The following is a 7,272-nucleotide window of genomic DNA, read 5'->3' as shown; positions in this document are numbered from 1 at the left end:
ATTTTTAGGTTTCTAATTGTTGTTTGTTGCATTTCGGGAACAAAAAGGTCAATTTAGGCCTATTTTTGCCTTTTCGCTCCTAAATCGTACTTATCGAGTCATTTAACCCCAAATGCTCTTTGAACATGTTTATATGAGGTATAATATAACTATTGTGTAGAGTTATAGGCTTGCATTTGTTGTTTGTTGCATGTCGGGAACGAAAAGGTCAATTTAGGCTTATTTTCGCCTTTTTCGCTCCCAAATCGTACTTATCGAGTCATTTAACCCCAAATTTTCTTTTAACATGATTATATGAGGTATAATGTAGCTATTGTTTAGATTCTTAGGCTTGCATTTGTTGTTGGTTGTATATCGGGAACATAAATGTGATTTTAGGCCTATTTATGCCTTTTTGCGTCCAATTCCTATTTCTCGAGTCATTTAACTTCATTTTCTTTTTGAATATGATAAAATGAGATATATTATAACTAGTGTGTAGAGTTTTAGGCTTGCATTTGTTTTTGATTGAATTTCGGGAAGGTATATGTCATTTTTAGAAATACTAACTACGGTAAAATGATTGAATTCTTATATATGTGTTTATTCCTTGGTTGTTTTGCAGGGTGTGGGGGTGGGAAGGGCTGGGGTGGGCAGTGTGTGGGGGTGTGCTGGGTGTGGGGCAGGGGGTGGGAAGGGTAGGCTGGCAGGGTGTGGGGGTGGGAAGGGCTGGGGGGTGTGCAGGGGTGGGAGCTGAATTAATTTTAAAAAAAAAAAATTTAACAAGAAGGGTTGCGCTTTTTTCAACAAGCGCAACCCTTCTAAGTATGAAAGGCTGCGCTTTTTTCAACAAGCGCAACCCTTCTAAGCACATGAAGGGCTGTGCTTGTTGAAAAAGCGCAGCCCTTCATAGTAGGTAGGGCTCAACAAGCACAGCCCTTCATAGTAGGTAGGGCTACGCTTGTTGAAAAAAGCGCAGCCCTTCATGCTTAGAAGGGTTGCAACCCTTCACCTTAAGAAGGGCTGTGCTTTTTAGGTAAAAGCGCTGCCCTACACAAAGGAAAGGGCTGCTAATGAAAGGGCTGCTGTCAAAAAGCGCAGTCCTTCCTTATTTTTCCACTAGTGTAAGAATTTGACTTTGTGTCCATTACACAAGTCGAGCAACTTCATTTGCATTATCAACAACTTTGACTTGGTCCATGCCTACCATAGACCATAGTATATTAGAATTTTATATAATATCAATTATCAACTCTAACTTATCAAACAAAATTAAATCCAAATAACATCTTTAAAATTTCATTCTTTTTTTTACAGAACTAAATCCAAACAATTAAAAACTTATCCGAGTCCCCCCCCCCCTTTTTTTTTTTTTACAGTACCAAGACTCAAGAAGGATGACTTTAATTGAAAAGTTAATTAAGATCTACAAGAAATCAGATTATGTTAAAAAATCTAGGGAATTTCATACGCACAAAAAAAACATAGATATCTTTGTAATTCAATCACGTATAATTCTTGCAATTACAAACCATGGTGCATCATTTATGCCACGAAATCTTCAAATAAACTCAATTATATCAAACACATCCAACAATTGGTCTTCAAATTAAGAAAACACAAGCACTCAATAAACATACAAATCAAAATTAAGGGTCACATATCACCTCAAGCATTTAATAATTATCAATTAAGTACCGAGAAAAAGGCATGCAATGAGTAAAAGAAAATACACATCTTACCATCTCATTACTTCACGATAAATAGCAATACTAAACAAAAAAATACTTGTGCGAGAGAGATTTGTCAGTGAGAGCGCGGTAGTAGCAAGCTGGCACCGTAAATTAGACGAGCACCAACGACGTGATTTTTCAAAACTGAGAAGTTGAATGAGAGTTAAAGTGAGAGTGATACGGTGAGACTTCAGAATTGATATTTGATACGAGTTTCTGAGAGTGATAATGAAACTGTGAGAAGGAATCGGTTTGATATACTGAAGTACTGAACTAGGAAAATGAGTAGAGGACAGAGGTACTAACTTGGACTTAGGTCTTTTGGTTCTTTATTTGATTATTTCTTTCTTTGATAGTTTGGTTAATTGGTTTAACACGTTAAGTTTAACCAGTAAAATTTTAATAGGAGGGAAAATTTCCCACCTAAATTTCCACTATAAAATTTTACACAATAGTTAAATTGAAAAGTTGGTGGACTTGGCGCATAATACTATACAACAGTATTAGGATTCATTATTTCTTTTGTTCAAAAAGTAAACCAATAAAGTTCTAATTAGAAGTGAAAATTTTCACCTAAATTTTCACTGTAATTATACACAATAGCTGGAGGAATAGTACCAAATTATTGCACCCCAAAATTATATACTTATCTAGTTATATAAGTATATACCTGATAATCTTGTATTAATGTGATGGGAAAACACAACTTACATATATGATTAATTGATTATTAAAAAACATATAAATTTAAGTCGATATTACAAGAGTAGAGGTGCTAATTATGTTGCACTGTTGTGTAGCTCGAAGCCTCGAACTCCACTCGGTCAAAGCTTGGTGCATCTCATGTGCGACTCGACTTGGCTTGAAATTTTATTTTTCCTTCATATTTTCAAAATCTTATAATTTACATTAAAAAGTTTCTAAGAATAAATAAACAAAACAATGAAAGAATACCATGTAAGTATATGTAACGAATACCCAAATAGTTAGACGAAGTAATTTTAAACAAATGTAGGAGTACTAACTACTAAATCATTAATATCCAAAAGATTAGTATACTAATTGCACATAGAATAAAATTAATTTTATATAGGACACCCATTCTAAATAAGATAAAATCTTTCTTGATCGATCTAAAATCCAGTCCGATTCGATGATGATCTTAAACTATAATCCTAAATCCGACGCGATCCGAAATCCGAAATCCGAAACCTGACCTGATTCGAAAACCGATCTGAAACCCGATCTGATGCAATCAGAAATTCGATCCGAAATAAGTAGTCCGAACAATGTCGGAATTTGAAACGGTCCCGGCCCGGTCCGATCCTGGTCCTTATATAACTTGGTTTGAAAGCGGTTCGATCTGAATTGGACCGCTCGGAATCCGATCCGATTGTTCTGATTGCCAACTCTAAATTCAATACAATCAAACACCACAAAATATATCCAATTTCACATTTAACTTCATCAACATAGCTTCACAATCCCCTAGGTAGGACAAGGTAAAAGGCTAAAGATGTAGTTAATCCAAAGAAACAGGCTAGGCTCAGAGGGGTGACAAAAAAGGAGTAATCAATGTAGGTGGCATTTGGTTATGTAGCTCAGAAACAACAATCGCCTCAATCATATTCAATGCATAAACAAGTCAATGCGGTCTTGAGGAGTATCAATACAAGTTCTAGAGAATAATAACCAAGGAAGAGCATCACACATGAAAAGAAAGACTAAAAAGATGTTAGTCCATCAGGCTCAAATAACCTCACTAGGTAGATTTTTTGGTAACAAGTATAGTCAAGTTGCCCTTGGGAGGATCAAACCGTATTACCAGAAACCATTCATGCCACAATGAGTAAGGAAGATTCAAGAATAGTTCAGAATCATTCAAATCATGCATAGACTTCATATAAAGGAGGCAATAGAACCATGCCGAGCATACTATGCAGTTATCATGAGAGAATAGTTTAAAATGCAACCTAAAGTGAGAAAAAAATCTATAATGCCAAAATCCTAGAATGCCAATTATGTACAAGTGTTGAAAAGTGACCCTCCCCGAAGCTAGCATGTCACAATGTCCGCAATGTGACAAAGGTAAAGAGTAGATACAAAGAAAAGGGAAGGGTACTCACAAAACCTCACTAAGGAGGGGAGAGCGAAGGGTTAAGAAATCCTGGTGACTGCATCCAAGTATTTAAGTTTTCCAAGATTGTAAATGTGGATGACAAGGTCTTCGTTATAATGCACTGCTCTGCCTTGATCTCAAAAACTTAATGTTGGATTTTTGCAAGCGATCTCTCAATCGACGTAGAAGAAAGAGTCCTAGATATAACCGGGGTATCCTCATTGAGAACATACACTCTATCAACAATTTCTCCCATAAATGGAGAAGCCATGGAGTTTGTGAGTGTGTACTCCATCTTCTCGTCACCTATTTCAAAGGTGATTTTTCCCTTTTTCATATCAATTATTATTTCAGCAGTGGCAAAAAAGGGTCTTCCAAGAATGATGGAAGCGTGTGCATCTTCTTCCATTTCCATAACAACAAAATCACATGGAATGAGAAATTTTCGGACTCTAAGAGGAACATCTTCAAGGATGCCAAGGGGAAACTTGATTGTTCTATCTGCTAGTTGTAAGGAAATGCGTGTGGTTTTCAGTTCACCCATATTAAGCTTCTCGTAGATTGACAATGGCATGAGGGAATGAAACAGGTGACTTATATGGTGCAATAGGTATAACAACAGGTTCCTTTTTCTCAGTCTCCTTAGCTTCCTCTTCCAACACTTTTCTCCTTGATCTTATTCACTCGGCTTTTTGTACTTTTTCACACTCTTCCTTTGGTCATTCACCATCCTTGAGGGATCTTACAATTCTTTACCACTTCTCAATGAGATAGAAAGGATATACCCATTTGGGTTTGGTTCAGTTTAACCTGGAAGTTGGCCTCAAGGTTTTGAGAGGTGACTAATTTGTTGAGAAAGTTGGGTCATCTGATTCTCCATCATTTTATTACGAGCATGAATTTGTTGAAGGGGGTTGCTGAAGAACTCATTCTGCTTCGCTAGATATTCAATTTGCTTTCCATGAGAAGCAACTAAATTCTCTTTGATGATTTCAAGGTTGGATATTGAGGATGAGGAGGAGGGGTTGAAAGGTGGTCTTTGTTGGAAGCCGGGTAGTTGGGAGTAGTTTGTGTGTGGAGGTTGAGGTTGCGTATTTTTGTAGGAGTAATTTGGATGACTCTTCCAACCTGGGTTATATGTGTTTGAGTATGGATTGTTTTGTTGTCTTATGTTTGTGTTTAGGAGGGCATTAGCTTGCTCTGTTATTACTCCCATGGTGTTGTATTGACACTCATTCAATGAGTGACCTTGCACTTCACAAATCTCACAAACATGTGTTATTGATCAGCTACTCAATTGGTCAACCTTAGCTGCCAAAACTTGCACAGTGTTAGATAAAGCAGTAATAGCATTAACCTCATACTTACCTCCCCTTTTAGGGGCTCCACGAGACACACTCCAATCATTCTAATAATTGTTGGCAGCCATCTCATCCAACAATGTCTTTGCAGCTGCCAGAGTTTTGGCCATGAAAGTACCGCCAGATGCAGCATCAATAGAACTTTGAACATCATGCTTCAGACCATTGTAAAATGTCTGAATCAATAGCCACTCAGGAACGCCATGGTGTGGGCAATGTCTTTGCAAAGCCTTGTATATCTGTCATGCCTCATAGAGAGACTCCAATTCATGTTGTTTAAAACGAGATATCTCATTTCTGAACTTGGAAGTTCTCATAGGAGGGAAGAACTTGTAAAGAAAGGCCTTTTTTAGTTCTGGCCATGTGGCAATCTTTCTCACTTCTTCTTCTTTCAACCATTCGTTTGCTTCGTCCCTGAGAGAAAAAGGAAAAGCACAATATTGAGTCAAATCGTCAGAAACATATGTTAATTTCAAAGTATTGCACTTCTCTAGGAAGTTAGCCAAATGATCAGTTGGGCTCTCTTTGGGTGTTCCATCATATGAGTCCAGTGACATGAACTGAATGAACTGTGGCTTGAGCTCGAAATGTGTAGCAATTGTAGTTGGTCTGGTAATGGTGGTGGTGGTCTCATCGGGCATATCATATTCCCGTAGAAACTTTGGTGGTGCTTTGTCTCCCATTATTGATTCTTGTTGTTTTCTTATTTGACCTCCTAATCTCCTTGTTGTAGCTTCGATCTCGCGATCAAGAGTAATTAAATCTTGTGAACCCTAGCTACGAGCGGGCATGCAACAAAAAGGCTGAAAGAAAAGAGATCAAACAACAAATAGAGTAACAATGATCGAACAAAAATAAGTTTACCTAAATAAATCAAATAATACCATTAGTCCCCGGCAATGGCTCCAAAATTTGATAGGCGTGTTGCGCACCTAAGAAAAATTATTTCCTAACTAATCCTCCTAACTATGTAGCAGGGTAAGTCAAGACGAAGGCACAGGGACAAACGATATCAAACACTAGAAATTACGACTCAATTTAACTAAACAAGTGACAAACAATGATGAAAAAGGTGCTGAACTAATAATAATGCTAAATTATGACAACTACTAAGAACTACACAAGGTATAATCAATCAATAAAGACCTTTCTCGAGTACCTATGACAACTACTAAGAACTACACAAGCATGAATAATAGATGAATAATTCTCATCCCAATAAACATAATCAATGATTCAAAAGGAGTAATGCACTCTATAACTACTAAAGATCTTTCCCGAGTACCTATGGCTACTCTACACAAGCAATCAAACCTATTCCCATGGAATCATGCAAGAAAGAGACATTAAACATCGCATCAAAATAAATTCCTAATAATCCTATCTATTTATTCCCATAGAGATATTCATACTATTGATTGAATCAACAAATCCATGGAGATTCAATTCCCATCGAAAACAAGACGTAAGGAATCAATTCAAAATCATCTATCCCTAGTATGATAATGAAAATAAGCACAACTTAATCAAGCAAGAACAATTAATCACATCAAATTGGGATTATGGGAGGGATTCGTGCATTAATCATTACTAGGATTCATCTTAACCCTAGATTATAAAACTAGTCACTCATAATTGAAATAACAAAGAAATTAATTAATAAGTTGAAAGACATAATAATAATAAAGGAAAAAAGGAGATTAGAAAAACTTAGTCTTTACTTGAATGGATCAAACTTGTAGAATTCAAGATTCAATAATGGAGTTTTCTCTCAAAAACTCTGTAAAAGTGAATAATAAAACCTAAGTGTCGAAATAATATTACTAAGAAAGTATTTATAGTTTTCGGAAATTAGAACAAACTTAATAAAAACCCTGACGGAAAAGCAGGTCAACAAGGACGTGTCAAAAGTGACATGGGGTCAAACGTTTCTGTTTCTGGAAAAGTGGAGCAACATGGACGTGTCACATATGACACAGGCATGTTGCCATGGATTACTGAGATCAGTAGCAAACTAAATTATGGAGAGCAGGGTGACACGGACGTGTTGGTAGAGCAGACGCAAACAGCTCAACTTCGA

The 7,272-nt window shown here is 36.7% G+C and overlaps 1 non-coding gene across 1 annotated transcript; it reads left to right on the top strand.

Annotated features, from left to right (window-relative positions):
- Positions 1–5,390: 5,390 nt before the first annotated feature.
- On the top strand, positions 5,391–5,497 carry LOC125493051 (small nucleolar RNA R71). Its single transcript, XR_007269432.1, has one exon. It is a non-coding gene; the product is annotated as a small nucleolar RNA R71 (small nucleolar RNA).
- The last annotated feature ends 1,775 nt before the right edge of the window (positions 5,498–7,272 follow it).

Source organism: Beta vulgaris, chromosome 8 (assembly GCF_026745355.1).
Source record: "Beta vulgaris subsp. vulgaris cultivar EL10 chromosome 8, EL10.2, whole genome shotgun sequence".
NCBI classification, from domain to species: domain Eukaryota; kingdom Viridiplantae; phylum Streptophyta; class Magnoliopsida; order Caryophyllales; family Amaranthaceae; genus Beta; species Beta vulgaris.
The sequence above is the reverse complement of the archived record's forward strand: the minus strand, read 5'-3'. Positions and strand labels throughout refer to the sequence as shown.